This window comes from Clupea harengus, chromosome 23 (genome assembly GCF_900700415.2).
Source record: "Clupea harengus chromosome 23, Ch_v2.0.2, whole genome shotgun sequence".
Classification (NCBI taxonomy): Eukaryota; Metazoa; Chordata; class Actinopteri; order Clupeiformes; family Clupeidae; genus Clupea; species Clupea harengus.
In genome coordinates this window covers 19,995,535-20,013,635 of record NC_045174.1, presented here as the reverse complement: position 1 = coordinate 20,013,635, position 18,101 = coordinate 19,995,535, and the positions used below count along the sequence as shown (strand labels likewise).

At 43.3% G+C, this 18,101-nt stretch overlaps 1 protein-coding gene and 1 pseudogene across 1 annotated transcript in view; both read left to right on the top strand.

Annotated features, from left to right (window-relative positions):
• Positions 1–12,588: 12,588 nt before the first annotated feature.
• Positions 12,589–15,149, top strand: LOC105894030 (annotated as a pseudogene).
• A 1,566-nt stretch (positions 15,150–16,715) lies between these two features.
• Positions 16,716–18,101, top strand: part of LOC105894027 (PDZ domain-containing protein 7) — a 19,083-nt gene continuing 17,697 nt past the window's right edge. The window contains exons 1-3 of the mRNA XM_031560838.2: positions 16,716–16,780; positions 17,246–17,376; positions 17,657–17,819. The gene's annotated coding sequence lies outside the window, so the exon portion shown is untranslated. The remainder of the gene's footprint in view (positions 16,781–17,245; positions 17,377–17,656; positions 17,820–18,101) is intronic.

Below are 18,101 nucleotides of genomic sequence, written 5' to 3'. Positions count from 1 at the left end.
GAGGCGTCTCCACTGGAGCTTCCCTCTGTTCCACTCTGGGTTCAATGCCATCCAGATGACAGAGGCGTTGTATGCCGAGATGTCCAGTATGTCAAAGAAAATCACCAGTGGCCAGCGTAGGGTCCTCCTCTTGCAGCTGTAGGCAGACACCAGCTTGTCCAAGTTGTCCACCCCTCCTTTTGTGGCATTGTAGTCCATAATTATCTCTGGTTTCTGATGCTCCAGGCCACAGATTCTCCCTGTGCAGTGTACTCATTAGTACCACATTCTTGGTTTTCTTTGGCACATATGATACCAGGGATGTGTCAGCAGGGCTCTCCAGTGTCACGCATTTCGGTCTTTAGTCACGCACTCCCGCCACACATCGTATTTCTCACGCTGAAAAAAAACTCCAGGCTATTTAATGTGCCGCAGCACGCAAACGTGACCTGGTCGCGTTGCCCTCACCATAGAGGAATCAAGCACGTCTCCCCGAATCCCCTGGAGTTCTGCCGTGAGGTGCCACTTATCAGCCAATCAAAAAAAAGAATGGCTACACCATTGGTTCCCAAACTGGGGTACGCGTAAAACGGACGGAATTCGCGGAATGTACCCTTTGAAACAGAATTGCAACTTTCAGACGGAAACATCATTTTGAGCATCAAAATCGCCCAAATTCCCCTGTATTTTGCCCTGCAAGGCTGTATTTCTTTCTAATAAACACAACAACGAACCCAACGATGAACAAGCATTAATTAAAAAACAAAACCACTGAGAAAATGTGACGTGCTGAACTCCGCTCCGGCCACGCCCCCCTTTTCAACGGTTGACACACACACCTCAACACATACAGCCTGTAAAATTAATTAGCTCATCTTCTGTTGATGGCTGGCTGGCTGGGTCACTTTTTCTTTTCTTTTTTTTACCTGGGGGGGGAGGGTGGTACGTAGCTGGAGATTGAATGTCTGAAGGGGTACGGGACTGTACAAAGTTTGGGAACCACTGGGCTACATAATAGACAATCAGGGGGGGGGGGGGAACGTATCTTTTGTATCTGGGTAAGATTTAATCCAGCAAACAATGAAAATAAAGCATCCTGGAATTGCGCGTGATTGATCTTCCGAAAGTTTCGTTCACCTGAGGAAACCACTGGAGCTCCGAGCATCAGTCTTCTACAAAGAGTAAGTCGTCTCCTGTTTTAATGTTACAACAAATTCACACTGGTTTGACACAAGCAATGACAACTTGACTGCAGTTAGAACGTTTTTACAGCCTGCCTTTTCACTATAGCTTTGACTCCGAACTTCGTTTATAGGCTAATAAATTTGAGTAGGCCTATTCAAAATATATATAGCCTATAATTCGAACGAATATTAGGCAGCCCTTAATATTCAATGATGTTATGGGCATTATTTTTTGTAAATTTGTTTGCTTGAACATTCTATTCAGATTCCGAGGCTTCTTCACGCCTGGTGAAGTTGTGAATTGCAAGCTCATTAGGCATACTAGCATGTTATAAATATCCTGGCCATGGATGCATTAATCATTGCATCTGTCTTTCAAAGATGTCAGGTAAAAAACAAATGAGCATCCTGTCCTTCGCCCAAAGAGGAAAGCCCCCTATAAAAAGGCCAGATTAGGCCCAGAGAAGGTCGTAAACACATTAGAGGAGGAGATGGTGGAAGAGGAAGAGACAGTGCAGGTGGAAGAGGAAGATACAGTACAAGTGGAGGAGGAGGAGATGGTGGAAGAAACAGTGGAGGAGATGGCTAGAACAAAAGGGAGAAAAGTCCCAGGAGCTTTTAAGAGTGAATGGACCTCTAAATGGCCATTTATTACTGTAGGAAGCACCAGCTCATATTACTGGTGCTCTATCTGCCGCCAAGAGAACTCCTGCGCCCTTCAAGGTGTGCGGGATGTGACAAGGTACATAGGCAGTAAGAGGCATTAGGCCAAACATCAGGCACTGAAGTCAACCAGCACAGTCAAAAACTTTTACTTGCCAGTTACTGCAGAGATGAGTGTGCAAGAGGTCAAGGTACATTTAAATGCATAAAGTTGACTACAATGTTCATGAATACCATTTTTCCTAATTAATACATCCAATTCTACTATGGCATATATAATGGCAACAAACACCTACAATAAACAACACAAGTCATATCTCTCTCTCTCTCTCTCAAATTGAATATTTCCTCTGCGGAAAAAGTGGCCTTGGTTATGACTTCCTCATCTATCAAGGTGCAACAACAGAGCTCTCTGAGCAGAGAAAGATGGTTTTAGGACACCCACCTGTGCCAGAGAATACAGACTCCTAACCACAAGCTCTTTTTTGACAACTTCTTCACCACCTACAATGTCCTTGAAGTGCTGGCAGAAAAGAAAATCCATGCAGCTGGAACAGCTAGGGTTTGTCGCTTTGCAAAGCCCCCCACTGAAGACAGACAAGGAAATGTCAAAGAAAGGGCGGGGGAGCCACGATGAAGTGAGGAGTAGGGATGGAAAGGTGGTTCTAGTGAAGTGGTTTGATAACCGCTCTGTTGTGCTGGCCTCCAACTTTGTTGGTGTAGGAGATGAAGACGAAGTTGAGAGGTGGGGGCAGAAAGAGGGGTGGTTTTTGAAGATCAATCGTCCAGAGGTGGTGAAGAAATACAACCAGGCCATGGGAGGGGTGTACAAGCTTGATCAACTCATCAGCCTTTAAAGGATTGCAAATGGCCACTGTGCATGATTACTCATGCCTTTGATGTTGCTGTAGTGAACAGCTGGCTTGAGTATCGCAGAGACAAAGAACGCCAGGGCACTCGGCCACAGCAAATCATGGATCTCCTTGACTTCAAAAATGAATGTGGCAGAAGCTCTTGTGCTCGTGGGGAAGCCCCACGCATTGAGAAAACGAGGGAGGCCGAGCAGTTCCAACACACCCAGTCCATGTACAAGTCCAACTCCTCATGATGAGCCAGCAAAAAAGAGAAGAGCCATGGAACAACGGCCCATTCAAGAGGTGCAGACCGACATGCTGGACCACATGCCAAATTATGATGAAAAAAAAAAAGAAGCAACAAGGTGCAAATTGCCAGGCTATTCCGGAAAAACGCATGTCTACTGTAACAAGTGCAAGGTGCACTTCTGCTTCGTGTCACAGAGAAACTGCTTCAAAGATGCCCCCAGAAAATGAGGCTAAAGTGACAGAATTGTGAGATTCTCAATTGTTTTTTGTTGGTAAATTGTAAGATAACAACAAATAAAAAAACCTGTGATGATATTTTACAACTGTTTGGACCTTTCAAAAACAATAATTTTAACTGTTCATGTTCCATGTGATGTCAATGTGACAATGGTAAGACTAAAAACATGTATGATGTCGTCATATGATTGGTCATATGATGGTTGGTATTTTACAACTGTTTGGACCCGATGTCCATTAAAATGGAGAAAAAAAATGAACAATTAAAGAGTTCTGATAAAAAAATTAAAAAAATGTATTGAGTCTCATTTCTGGTTGCATTAAGGATTGGAAAAAGTCATTATATTTTACACAATCTTGGAACACAATTCAGGTCTGAAGGTTTTTTTTAAGGCAGCTCCAAAAAAGGGCCTCTTCGTTGAAAATCAACCGAAACGAGTCTTCAGCGACACGGCAATCAATACATGCATCAAATCAGACAGCATTCATTAATGTTACACAGCTAAGAATACCTTAGTTACACTGTACTCCAACCACGCAAACTGTTCCAACCAGCTTTTACAAAAAATCCTTTGTTGGACTCCAAACATGCAAGCTGGATATTTCTGAAGTTTTGGTCTTCTCGGACTATCCTGAGCGTTCATGCTAATGTCACTGAATCTGCTAGCACCATGATTAGCACCCTCAGTAGTGGTGGAGGGTTGACCTCCTTGACCACAACATTCCTCTCCTTAAATATCCACACCAGATACCCCTGGCATTTCTTCTTCTACTTCACTCTCGTTTCTTAATCGTTCTTCCAAACGTGGACATTTAGGTAGCAAAAACTGATGCATTGTTGATGTTAACTTGAAACTACCATGCACTTGCTCGCTTGTAACGTCGTGTGCAACGTGAAAATTGGGTCATAAGGTATGACAGAATGATTGTTCTGTCCAAAAAATTCTGTTAATTTCAATCTGTTAAAATTTTCTTTTGTGAGTTAAATATTATTATCACACAATAAATAACGCAGAATGAAATCATTATTTTCTTGGGGGTGCTATGGCTAGAGAACCCCCTGGCGCCGCCCTTGCCTCAGTGGTCTTCTCAATTGTGGAGATCTTTTGGAACGTTGCATCGTGCTTGACAGAGAGTTCGCGGATAGCAGCCGTAACGTCCAATATACCTTCACTATTACTAGCCATAGCATGCTTTCCTGTTACTTCACGTTTAGTTTTCTTACTCAAGGGTTTTTTAGGGGTGTCTGGCTCAGTAACTACAGTTACGTTATTGTCAAAAGATGGACTCGAATCAAACCAAACTTTAGCATCTTCTTCACCTGAGTCCACAGGAGAATGCACAGCACTGGAGCTAGCACTAGCTGCTAGTGACATATCTTGAGGATCCTGCAGCATTTTATTCTTCTGCTTTCCTTTCCCTTTTCTCCTCAATATTCTGCCCATACACTCAATTTCGAAGTGTCTTTAATTAAATAAACATAACACACGGGTGTTTTCTCAAAATTATGATTAAACTATTAGTTGTTTTACCACTTCACTTGAAGTTTCTCGACGAGCTCAGGTTTACATGTCTATCTGCGACGACGCCATCTTGGCTCAAAACGAGATCATGAAGCGTGACGTTAGTGTAATTTATACTCGCTTTTTACGTAGAAATGTAAGCACGTAAGATACATAAGCGCAGTTGTAAGCCCCTTTGCGCAGTTACGTAACACGTAAGTGCGTCCGCCAAAATTTGTGACTATCCAACAAAAGCCACGCCGGCCCCACGCAGCCCGCAAAGACTTGTGATTGGCCTGCTAACCACATCCTTCCAGGAGTCTCACATTTCCGGTTTCATAGCATAATACCGCCATTTTTAAAAGGCCGTGTCAGAACCCAAGAAAGAATTCGGAAGATGGAAGAAATTGAAGAGCTGTTAGCTGAAGAGGTTCGGAAATACGAACATCTATATAACCCATTGCTAAAAGAGTATAAAGATACTCAGATGGCGATTAACTCCTGGAGGGAGATATCGCTGAACGTCTGAGGGTGGAGGACTGCTCCAAGATGTGGAGGAAACTTCGGGACAAATTTGTCCGTGCCAAAAAGTCAATGAAGAGCAGCAGTGGCGATGGAGGGGGGAAGAAAGTCCCTGCCATTTACCATCTCCTATCGTGGTTGGGGCCACATATAAAACACTGGATGACCTCGTCCAATTACGAAAGGGTAAATTTAAAGTTCTTGGTTTTTGAACAGCCTCTGAGTGTTCGAGCTAGTACGCTAGCACTGTAATCAGTGGTAGAGTTCACATGTTTGGTCGGAGTATGCTCAACATATTGCAAATGGGATAAATTGTGGTAAAGAGCCTTATTGTAGATGTAATGCAATTGCCTGTAACCTTTGAAAATTCCAAGACAGGTCCTTTCAGGGGAAGGTATCTCAAAAACCTTTGATTTCAAACAGTCTATTAAGATAGCATGTACGGCAACATGACGCTGTGTCATCACGCTGTCTGTGCTTATTTGCTAGCTAGCAGCTACTGTTAGCGACCTAGCAATTGTAGCTACAGACTGTTTAAATATCGCTAAAGAACTGTGGGCGAGAGTTGCCTACACACGTTTCTATCCATCGTCATTGTCGTTAGTAATCCATTCCATAAATGAAGACTCCTGGTCATATACTCTAAATGCATGGACAGAGAGCAACTGTCTGTTCCTAAAGTGCCCTTACTGTTGATGTAAGGAGTGCAGGAATGTTACTTTCACCATTGTAGCCATATGCAATTTCCATATTTCTAACAGACCAACTGTGTTCTTTTGTTATCATGAACAGGCCCCAACCACAGGACCTTCGCCATCCATCTCAATGACTTCTACTTCCTCACCTGAGGCCTGCCCAGTGCATTCCATCTCATCACCTGCCCTGAGACAACAATTTCCTCATCACCTGAGGTCTGCCCTGAGACAACCATTTCTTCATCACCTGAGGCCTGCCCAGTGCCATCCACCTCAACACGTGAGGCCTCTGTACAGCCACAATCTCCATGTCTACCGGCTATGTCCAGCCCTCCAGCCTCCATGCTGCCATCTCCTCTGTCCCGCAAGGCACAAAGGAAAAGGGTGTGGGAGCAGAACCAGCAGGACAAGGCCTCTGTACAGCCACAATCTCCGCATCTACCGGCTATGTCCAGCCCTCCAGCCTCCATGCTGCCATCTCCTCTGTCCTGCAAGGCAGAAAGGACAAGGCTGTGGGAGGAGAACCAGCAGGAAAAGGCGAGATTGAATGCTCTTGGAGAGAGCATGACTGCTCTCCTTCAAGAAAAGGAAGAGGATGAGGACACTAGATTTTCCGCTACTTTGGTTGATGTGCGGCGGTCGACGTATTGCTCAAAGCATTACAAAATGTAAATAAAAGCCCCTTGTAAATGTTTCGCTATTGTTCTGTCGTTATTGGTATTGTTCGGTTGTATTGGTTATACATGTATTGTAATGGTTCGGTTGTATTGTTTGGCACTGGTTTTTACTTTTATAATTTGCACTTTTAGATTTTGCATCTTTATTGTACTTTTTGCACAGTTTCTACTTTTATATTTTGCACCTTTATTGTACTTTTTGCACTGTTTCTACTTTTATTGTACTTTTCTTGTCTGTTATAATAAAAAATGGGTTGGTTTTGAAGCAGGATTTTTTTTAAATCTATTTACACTGCTAAGTACAGGTGATCCAGGGTCAAGACAGAAGACAAAAGCCAGTGTGGGATATGTTTTATGTTTAGATGAACATTGATTAACTCATCAGTTTGAAAGTCTCACTCAGGAAGGGCAGACTAGGCGGGAAACAGTAACTCAGCCATAGACATGATTCACTGATCTTAAAGTCAGCACTAAAAGCACGTCACAAGACACATTCCAAGAAACCCCCGGTGAGGAGGGGGTCTCAGAGGATGTCAGGGGGTCTCAGGAGATCCAGACACCCACAGACACACACATTGACACATAAGCACACACACACACAAGGGTACTCAGGGGAGTTACAGAAGAGGGAGTAGTTAATTCTGATTGGTTTTGGCAAACAGCCAGATAGGACACATCCCACAGGTTACAGGCCTTAAAATGGCATGCAAAACGTTCATACAATGAGATCGAGCTAATCCATGGACCATCTCTTTATTGTGGCTTATTGATTGCAATAAATACTCCAGATTTCTACATTCGGTCTCCGGTCTTCTGATTGAAAGAAAAGGTGTGGGACTCAGTCTCGCCACAACACCAGCTATCGGGTTCTAATTAGCTCTAGCTCAGAAAACACAAATGCCAGAAACCATGTCTGACGACTCTCTACATAGACATAAGCCCAGGAACCAGGTTGATATGTGAGATGATGGTCTGATGGCTGAAATTCACCTAAATGTAAGATCACCAGGTCGTTATCAGGTCATCTGTGGTCAAGTGCCACAGGACCGCTCCCTCTTGGGTCAAAGAGTGGCATCAAATCATTTCTCACACCTATAGCAGCTAAATTCTCTCCCCTCACTCCCCCCAGCCATATCCGTCAGTCTGACATGAGGCTGAAATCCCCCCTAACCCCTAAAATCACTCATACGTGCGATTTATTGAGTGGGCAGCGCGCCTTGAATTGAGTGGGCCGGTCTGACAGTAACTCCCGGGCCACTTTTCCCCCCCAGTCTGCCCCTGGTCTAGTGAACCATTGTTCCGCCTCCCGTCTGGCCCTTATGAAACCCAACACATCCGAGGAGGACCCTACATGGATATAAAATATTATGGAAAACATTTTAACCACCACAAGAAAATGAGCTAAGAACTTGGTGTAACATGTTGTGTACAGCTACAATGCACATTTTCTAGAAGGTCATAAACAACAGTTCACTTTCTTAACTAATTTCGCCTGCAATGGAAACATACCGTAACGGTGCAAACCCATGACAGCGACGCGATACGCTTCCATCACTTTGAGTGGGCGTGTTGTAGCGTGTGGAAATAGCATTTTCAAACTGTCAGAGACGACACCAAACATTCTGATTGGCCGCTGCGGGAAAAATCGCTCCTCATTTGCATAGGATTCAACATTTTTCAACTTTTATCGGTCGCGTCGCCCAAAAAGGTGGTCTACGTCACAATGGATTGGCTCCCGTTGAAATGCATGGGATTAGAATATCGCGTCGCTCGTAACGGTGTCATGGGTTTCCACCGTAAGAGTGTCTGCTAAATGAATATGTGTGTGTGTGTGTGTGTGTGTTTGGAGTAGAGCATAGTATAGCATAACAACATATATACATATAGCACAACAGTGGTTATAACAACAACAAAAAAGGGAGCATTCACTTCCAGATTATCTACTGTACTCAATCAATATTCCATGGGGCTAACACCATTGCACACTGCCCAAGGAGAAGCTTTAACTGTGGGGAAGTCTTGAGAGTGAGTGGAGGCTGAACATTGATGTTCCATAAAACGGACATACACTTTCGGCTCTTCTACTTCATCAACCGTACAAGGGGCTAATACCATGGTCAACTGCCCAAGAACAGCACTTGATTGTTGGTAGACTAAGGTGTGGAGAATACAAGATGATTGGCTTTGCCGATGTTCTAAATGTACCACTCGCAAAAAAGCGCAAGCCCATGCACACAGTCTGGGAGACAGTCAATGCTCGGCTGCGGCGTGTGGTATTCGTGATGTATGGCTCGAGAAGGTCTTGGAAATGAATTATTCCTTGTTGGCAGAATCGTTAGCTCTAGTATAGGAAGTCATCATGATGTAATAACGGATCTTGCCGATCTCGAACAACTCTCTCCTTATAAAAAGCTAATCTGACTAATATTATCCAGTTAGGGAAATTCAGGTGTAGTAGCAGCAAGGTCATAGGAATCAAGTATATACCTACACATTTAAATAAATTAATACAAATTTGAATAAAAAATAAAGAAAGTACAACTCAGATGGCGTAAATTAGATAAAAGTTATGTTCGGTTGTGGAGTCTGATGGCTACTGGCACAAAGGACTGGCCCAGGCGTTTTGTGGTGTGCCGAGGAGGGATCAGTCTGTGGCTGAACGTGATCCCCATCTGAACTAGCTCGTCATAGGGGGGATGGGAGGGGTTCTTCAGGATAACATCCAGCTTCCTCCTCGTCCTCTCCTAAGCAAACCACCTCCAGATATCCCAGTTCTATTCCCACCACGGAGCCAGCCTTCCTCACCAGCTTGTTCATTTGGTTGGCATCCCTTGTGTTGTCCCCTACAGCAGAGGTCTTCAACCGGGGGTCCGCGGAGGTACTGCAGGGGGTCTGCCAAATGATTTCATCTGAAGCATTTTTTCCCTCTTCCAAAAATTTAAAACGTCCAAAAGACTACATAAACATAAAAGGAACGTAAAAATTGCTTTCTATTCCTTAAAAATAATACATAGGCTACCCATGAGTCTTCACGCGATCATTTGATCATAATGGCAACATATGCGCTTTTAGCTAGCTATCTGGTGCCAAAAGACATTACCTGCCATAACCATACAATTTGAAATAATTTATCGTTTTGTAATTTCTCGGAAAAAAAGCTCCTCGTCAGACACCACTGATGGCGGTTCAGATGATCTACCTTCAGAGGATGCTAACACCCCTTCCATGAACAGCCAAAAGCACAAACGGGAGAAGACACGTAAATATTCAGAGAATTATCTGAAGTTTGCCTTCACCTACAAAGAGACCGATGGTGAAGAATTAGCAGTGTGCGTGGTTTGCTCTTCCGTGCTAGCAAACAAAACTATGAAACCATCAAAGCTGCAACGACACTCAAAGACAACCCGTGCTCACTTGAAAGAAAAAAAAAAACATTTCATATTTCCCGTTTAAAATCTTGAGGGCCAGCAGACCTTGATGAGACAATCAGCCAAAGTGTGCGAGCTAGCTTTAAAAGCCTCTTATCAAGTTGCATTACGTGTCGCTCAGACCAAACAGCCATACATAATTGCGGAAAGTTTAATATTGCCAACAGCTAGTGATATGTGCAAAACAATGTTTGGGAAGGATGTTTACGTAAAAAAACTGAAAAGCATCCCAGTGCCCGCCCTATTGATGAATTGGCAGCTGATGTGAGGGCACTACTAGTCGCAAAACTCCCGAAGGCAGATTATTTTGCACTACAATTAGATGAATCCACCGAGGTGTCAAACGACGCTCAGCTTTTAGCTTTTTTGTGATTTGTCGACCAAAATGAGATGCAGGAGGAATTTATATTCTGTAAGCAGCTGCCTGGAGGTAAAAAAAGTTCAGAGATTTTCAAAGTGATCGACAATTTTTTCCGTGAACATGATATACCCTGGCCAAAATGTGTCGCGATGTGCACAGACGGTGCAAGAGCCATGTGTGACGCACTGCATGCTTCATAAGGAGAATGTTGTTGCCAAAGACATGAATGATGAATTCTCAAACGTCAGATCTCTCACTAGGTATGAGATATTTCATCCATACTTAAGCTTCTCAAGCTACTCAATTATTTGTCCCTCCCTAATTGAATACAGAGTGATGGCTAACTGTAAGGGAGAAAAAATTTCAATAATAAACAGAATAAATTTAAACGAGTTTTGTGTCACAGATGATTTGTAATTCTAAATGTGTAGGGGAGTGTGTGTGTGTGACTGACACTTAGTTCCAAATAAATTATATGAATATCAGGCCCAAATTTGGGGCGGTGGGGGTCCCTGTTCAGTGTCTCTCTCAGCCAAGGGGTCCTTGGGCTGAAAAAGGTTGAAGACCCCTGCCCTACAGGGAAACGGAAGTATAATATTGATAAACTTTATTAATAGACTTTATTAAAGTTATGTCACACCCATGTACAACCAGATACACTTCAAGCAGACATAGCTAGTCCAGCGGATGATGCTGATTAAATATTTGTATCCATATTGCAGGAGCTTCTCAGCCCCAGAAACCCTTCAAATAAGCTAGCATGAAAGCATTGAGTGTGTGTGTGTGTGTGTGTGTTAGTTATCTCTGCCTGAGTAGCAGCATGTAGGTTCCTGACTCCATGCCTCTGAATGATGAAGGACGTGTGTGTGTCTGAATGTTAACAATCCAAGTATACTACCCAAGTTTATGTGTGTTGAGGGTTCTCGCCTCCATGCGTCCTCCTGCAGTGGCATCTGTGTGCAGAGGTGCTGCAGGGCTCTGTTCATGAAGCAGGGCTTGACAGCCTCCATGGACAAAGGACAGATGTTTTTAACACATGCACTGCCAAGAATAAACAACATAATTACCTGATTTAATACGGTTCCCAGCCCTCTACAGATATTCAAACAATTATCCTTGCATCTCTTAAAAATGATATGCTTACAGTCCGAAGTTGTGTTAATGTTCCACGTCTAATAGCCTGATGTCATAATAGCCTGCTATGACAGTAGGCTACACACATTATTGCACACTGTCTTTTTAAGAGACGTTTCCATACCTCTGGCATCAGGTTATGCCATGGCTCCATGCTAGTTAGACAGCCGACTTTGCAATTAGTCAGAACTCTTTCATTCTAGATGTCATGTAGAAGAAATAGGCCTACTGTGTCTGCAATCTATCATCAGTATACCACACTCAGACAGCTAACAGCATTGCTACCACGCTAGCTACACAGCAGGAAATAATGTAACGATAGAAACCCCGTTGGAAGTTAACTGATGTTTTATCTTTTAAGCCAGTGCATCACGCTATATTGCAAAAGTGCAGTTAATGCATATTGAATGTATTAATATATTAATCCGATAATACGCAATTTCTCCACACAATATTAGCAAAAAAAATCTAAAGGGACACGCACCTGTCACACCTCCACCGACTTGAAAACCCGCTTCTGTTGGACTTCATCGCTTAAGTCCACTTGAGGCACTCCCCACTGATGGTTGATTGGTAACTTGGTGAACGGTCTTACATCCTCTCATCTGCACTCTGATACAGCGTACAGTGATGCATGCATTTTCACACTTCGTCTTATGTAGAGTTAGCACTTCTTTCCCCTAAGAAATCCAGACTTGGGCTTACACAGTGCACAGCCGAACCGTTTAAAGCACCACAAATGCTGCTAGTGCCACCAAAGTAGTTACGTCATTCTGTGAATAGACGCATATATATACTTTATATCTAGGAATAGACTATTTTATTTTAACGACGGTATCGAAGTACGAGGGAAATGCTTGCTCCTAAAAACTTAAAAAAGCCAGTTAGAGCCAACTTTAAAAAAGGGCAAAATATCTGGGAATAACATTACATCTGCACGCCCCCTAATCTGTGTCCAAGATAGGCTAATTAGAGAGTTGTGCGTCACCTGTTGAACTTCACAGTTCAAAGAATCACAAATTGCCTACACCTGGGTGGGCTTCAATCTGGACTAGCCCACTAACGCCAAATTTAGTAACCGACCCATGCCCCCATTTGGACAAATTTCTTTGTGCCACTTTTCTACATAATCCTAAAGAAAATAAAAGTTTGTGTAATACTTGAGCAACGCCTTGTTGCATGATAAATTGCACAACTATATACGATTAGCGCCGTGAATGATTAAGACCTCGTGAGGGGAGGGAGTTGGTTCGTGCGTAGCAGCGGCTGATCTTGTGATTTGGGCAGCACGACTTCCATCCAGCGAGCACACTGCACCGGCAGCATGGAACTAGTGAGTCGGACCGTGGTGTCTGTTGCCTCGGCGGTTGCTGACCTTCTACGTTCCTTCACGGATATATTTCTTACCCAGCCTCTCGAAGCCACGCTGCGCTACTTGGAAGAAAGCGAGCTCAAAACGCTGGATGAAGGTCAGGCGGTTTGAGAGACTCTCAGACCACTCTAAAAACTCTTAGATACTAGAATTGAAGGGATGGTAGAATTTGGTGTGGGGGTGAATTTCGGTGTCACAGGGTCAGAGATGACACCCACTCATGTTGAACGACTAACTGTTTACAAAATAAGGCGCCCCTGTTTAATTGTCTCTTGGTATCGTTCAAAGAAACGTAAAAAGTAAACGTACATTTTTTTTGATTAATTAAGTTGCTTTATGTAGACAAATAAAGCCATTTTATATTCCCGTTTATATGGTGTCACACAGAGCAGCGAACACTGAAGGCTCAGACTCTATGGGAGAAGTCTGGAGCTGTGGTTATGGCAGTAAGACGGCCTGGATGATTTTTGTGCAGAGAGGTAACAGCCTGAACACACTCACGCACACACTGTACTATACTGTCCGATGTTAAATGTCAAGACTGCTTTGTGGACCATTGTTACTGTTACTGATCCAGCAGTGTTATTGAATTGATATGGACTTTTGCAGCAAGTCTATATGAATGTTTGTCATCAGTTAATAGCTGTATTTGATTTAGTCTCTAACTGGTGCGAATTCATGTGAGCTAATAAGTCCAGTTATCAGTGTCTATCTATAACACTGTTTGTGTGAGAGCTTGTGTGTGTGTTCCTAAGTATCTGTGTATAACCTGTGTGTGTGTGTGTGTGTGTGTGCAGGAGGCCTCTGAGCTGTCCTCTCTGAAGCCCCAGCTGGATGAGTTGGGCATCCCTCTGGTTGCCGTGGTAAAGGAGAACGTTGGAGAGGAGGTGCAGAACTTCCGACCCTACTTCAACGGCGAGATCTACTTAGACGAGAAGGTGCCATCTTAGCCTCTCAAACTCTGCTGGTCATAACATTCACAGAGGGCAAGCGGCTCTTGTCAGTGCCATGGTGTGTCTCTTACTAAAGCCAAGTCATGTGGTTTCACCCAGCGGCTATGTTTCCTGGAGAGTCATGGCCCTTGATGGTGTGCCACTTAAACAGCTGCAAGATTTTTTTTTTAGAAGTTTTTTTAGAAGAAATAACTGATCATAAACTTTATCGTCTTAGATATGAGTGTTTAGTCATCATGTTGGTAGAGGTTTCATGCTGTTAAATCCTTACTTTGCAAAAAATGTGGAGATGAACACAAATGTGTTAGTTGTTTGTGTGCTCATTTGAATAAAGCCCTCCCTGCCCAACTCAACCCCACACATACTCTGGAACCAGGATCCTGACCTGTGCCCTCGATGGGGAACCTCAGATTATGCAGTGCACGTTAGAAAGGGATTAAACTACAGTGCACGTTAGAAAGGGATTAAACTACTGACCTTGTTTTTCTTCCCAGCGGCGGTTCTTTGGGCCTCAGGAACGTAAAATGGGTCTGTCTGGGTTCCTCCGGGTTGGCGTTTGGAAGAACGGTTATCGGGCTTTTAAGAACGGTTTCCTGGGGGGAAACGTGTACGGAGAGGGTTTTGTGATGGGTGGAGTGTTTGTCATTGGACCAGGGAGTCAAGTAGGTCCATGTGATATTTCATCCTCAAATTCCTTGATTTTATTTGATCTCCCTCACCATCACCTTCTCAGACCCGCCCTGATACACACACATTCTCAGTCTTTCTCTCCCTCTAAGACACAGATAAGATAGCCATAAACAACGCAAATAAATCGAACTTTGAACTTTTTATCCAGTAATCTTTGCATCATCTTCTTTGCCCCCTTTTTTTTTAGGGAATCCTCCTTGAGCACCGAGAGCTGGAGTTTGGGGACATGGTCAACATCTGCCACGTGGCCAACGCGGTACGTGAAATCAACACGGAGCCAGTGCCTGGGCCGGAGAACTAGCACAGACCAGGGTTTCCACGGTGACCAGAGGGATTATGACATCACTTGAACCTTGAGAGAATGTCTGCGGTTGAGAAAACTCAGCAAATCTCCCCCGGGGCATTTCTCTCGTTGGGCAATGTGGACTTGCCTGGTTGCTTAATATCCTAAGCAGGGCTGGATGTTTGCTGTGCTGTGCTGTACAGCTGACGAGGGGTAGTGTGGTAGTGCCTATGATGGACTGTTTCTAAACTCTTTTGGATGAAGCAGTCTTGATGTTTTCACACTCTCACTTACTTGAGTCAATGCAATTCAGCCAGACAGACCAGAGGAAAGTGTATTGCTGACAATAAAAGGCTGACACAACTATTTGTTTTGTGTCTGGTGACTTTTTTTTAAACTTTTCAGCAGATGTGTCTTTGAAACCTTATCACTGCTCAAGCAAGTGGCTTATCATTACCACAGGGCTCATCTTTTAGGAGGTTTTCCCACTTACTTTGAGTTAATTTGTCTTCGTCACTAATCTTCAGGTGTACCATGACACTGAGCAATGATCTGCTCTTACTCCTGGCCTTTCTAAAGTCGGGTTGGTTATTTTGTTTGATTTAAAGTTTTTACAGTCAAAGTTCTTTGTCAGTTAAACTGGACTGAAAGTGTTTTTTTTTTAGTTTGTCTCTCGTTTAAAAGGAGTCATCCATCCTTTGCCCAGTGGCAGCAACTCAACTTTTATCTCCTTACTGCTTGGATTACATCCAGGCCCCAGGCTCCCCCCCCTCGTGAACATCCTGTTTATAAAAGAGCAAATAATTGAGTAAAGAGCTATGAAATATGAAACGGTAATATCTAAGGCTGCAAAGAGCCAGAGACCATGTTTGGGATAACAGAGCACAACAGTGGCCTATCACATCCCGCCACAGGCAGAGGCCGCGTGCTCTGTTTGCAATTTCAATTTAATGTGCTTTATAGGCATGACGGGGTAGCGTACAGTATTACCAAAGCAGTCTACAAGAACACATTTTTAGAAACATTTTGACCATTTTCACAAGCAAGCTGGCCGGACGTGTCAGAGTTCAAGCAGTGTTGATCTCTCAAAAGCCACAGGAGGCCAAATGGCGCCATACGGGCGGAATAAGAATTGATTATAAATACTTAAGATCACGAGTGTGCTTGAGCAATCACACTAATAAAAAAAGGATGAACAAAACATGGGTAAATATGATAAAACGAACAAATGGGTTAATTTATATTAAGAGAACTTTGAGAGAAAAAAAATGTAGAAAGTGAAGTCATCCCACTGTCCTGTTTTTTTGTTGACTTTCTTCTGTATTTGAGTGCAAAGTTAATCTGACTGTGTGAAGAATCTGACGCTGATCCATCTCTGGTCAGGCCCAGAACTATTTACTGGCAGGACATGTAACCTGTGGCTCTTTGTCAGTGACCACTATGTTCCAGTAGGGGGAGCTCCTCAGCTTTAATTTGTGGTCTGTGGTTGACGGGCCAGCTCATGGTTGATCAAAGGCCATATCAGGATATCACTACTACTACTGGATGGTAACAGTTCGAAGTTAGTTAGAGTTTAGAGGTTCGTTTTTTTGGAAAGTGAATTCAATGAATTTACACAGACTTGAACTGAACCGAATGAAATAGATTAAGTGGATACATTTGAACCGGTGTTATCAAGCTCATGGTGTGTTGTGCAACTGTGTTCACCACTTTAAACTGTGGGCTAGTTATAATAGTACAATTATAATTGTTCCTTGGTAGAATGTCATCACTGATGCGGTGGGATCCTTCCAGGAATTAGAACCCTTGAGAAATGCCTGCATAGGCATTTTCTGTAAGACTGGCGTCTTCAGTAGCCAATGAGAGGCACGCTCCGACTCATAACTGTGTTCAAGAAAACCAATCCGTCCTCAGGGGGCGGGAATTACCCTATGTAATGAGGGCACTGCACTTACGTCGCTGTTAATGAGAGGTCATTCGGCTCAACTGAGATACGGGTAAGGTTTTGGCTAGTATTTTGGAGTCAACATAGGTAATTTACTAAATCATAAACTGTGTGTGAAGGATACTTGCCCACGTCTCTTTGGCTGTTTAGTTGTCTGTATTTATTGTTTTAGCTCTACAATGATTATGCAGCCTACACGTTACGGTACTGTAACTTAGCCTGCATACTAATTTGTGGTAACGACACAGCGTATTTAGACTATTTATGTTGAGGTGTGGAGTTCGAAGTTCCTTTGTAGCCCACCTAAACGGTATTCCTCCCTAAACGGTGTTTGTTTTGAGTCCGATGTATTTGGTCACCATGTGCTCCTGTCAGTAAGAATGGCACAGTATCTACAGTACGTTTTCAAATGACGTTTATATTTCTTTGGTTACTTTCCACGCTACAAATAGGCTGGCGACGTTTATCAAAGGTAGTTTATGCTGTAGTAGTCTACTGTGGCTTTCTTATGCAACAGGTGCGTGGCGATACTGCTGTTGGTTGTCACGTTCCTGCGCTGTCCGAGGTGCTGACGGCTGCGGGGGAATTCGGCGCCCGACAGTGACGCCACCGTCAGTCCTCACGCAAGCAGGACATAGTTAACTTCTGGTAGGTTACGTGAAGTACGATAAAGGGAATTGGCGAAATCCATGTGACTGTTCCTATGTGGGACAGGACGAGCGGAGTGAAAGAGTCTATTTCGTATGCAGGACAACAAATCAACCAGGATAAAGATACTCTTTGTGGCTTGCTATTTATATCAACAGCACAATGAAAAATAGATGATATGTCTCACTGCAAATTAAAGTACTTTCACAGGACAGCCTGTTTTCTTTTAGTTTGCTTCCGAGTTTTACTGTTGTTTTTGTTTCTGGCTCATGGTGTGCAGTGAGACAGACCGGCATGAGTCAAGCCATGACTCACAGGCTTAGAGGGAGAGTCTCATGTGATCTGGAGCTGGCGAGATGATGATGAGGAGGATGATGATGATGATGATGATTGTGGCTCCATTGCCTCGCTGACATCTTTGTGGCTCTTTCGGGAGGACTTTGGTACGGTTCCTAAAAAAGTAGTCCATGAATATCCTCAAACTGATCATGAGTGTTTGTTTAAATTGAAAATCTGCCATTTCTGTGACAGTTTACAGTAAAACCCTTTCATTATTTTTGTTAAATCTCTATTATTTCAATATAAAACCCTAATATTTTACTTCAAGAAAAATCACTTCGACCATTTCTGTGCTTGTTTTTTATGTCCAATATCTACAGAATCTATGTAAATAATGTAAACACAAATATGTATACAAACACAATATGTACACAAACACAATAGTT